Source organism: Leptonychotes weddellii, unplaced genomic scaffold (genome assembly GCF_054177405.1).
Source record: "Leptonychotes weddellii isolate Sample4059 unplaced genomic scaffold, ASM5417740v2 HiC_scaffold_81823, whole genome shotgun sequence".
Taxonomy (NCBI): Eukaryota; Metazoa; Chordata; class Mammalia; order Carnivora; family Phocidae; genus Leptonychotes; species Leptonychotes weddellii.
In genome coordinates, this window is record NW_028052486.1 from 1 (window position 1) to 400 (window position 400).

The following is a 400-nucleotide window of genomic DNA, read 5'->3' on the forward strand; positions in this document are numbered from 1 at the left end:
GGCACCTCCTAAAAAGCCAGAAGTCCCACCTGTTACAGGTATTTATCACTGACTTTAGGCTTAAAAAGACATTAGCTCTTCTGCTCTGGAAAATATCTTGTTCCAGGAACCTTCATAACCCTTAAGTGTAATTTTACTAATATCTTTTAAGTGCCTGAGGCTCCCAAAGAAGTTGTCCCTGAAAAGAAAGTGTCTGTGGTGCCTCCTAAAAAGCCAGAAGTCCCACCTGTTACAGGTATTTATCACTGACTTTAGGCTTAAAAAGACATTAGCTCTTCTGCTCTGGAAAATATCTTGTTCCAGGAACCTTCATAACCCTTAAGTGTAATTTTACTAATATCTTTTTAGTGCCTGAGGCTCCCAAAGAAGTTGTCCCTGAAAAGAAAGTGTCTGTGGCACC

The 400-nt window shown here is 40.2% G+C and overlaps 1 long non-coding RNA gene across 1 annotated transcript; it reads left to right on the forward strand.

The window, feature by feature from the left end:
• LOC145719908 (uncharacterized) lies at positions 1-400 on the forward strand. Its single transcript, XR_014142675.1, has 3 exons — positions 1-38; positions 152-235; positions 349-400. It is a non-coding gene; the product is annotated as an uncharacterized LOC145719908 (long non-coding RNA).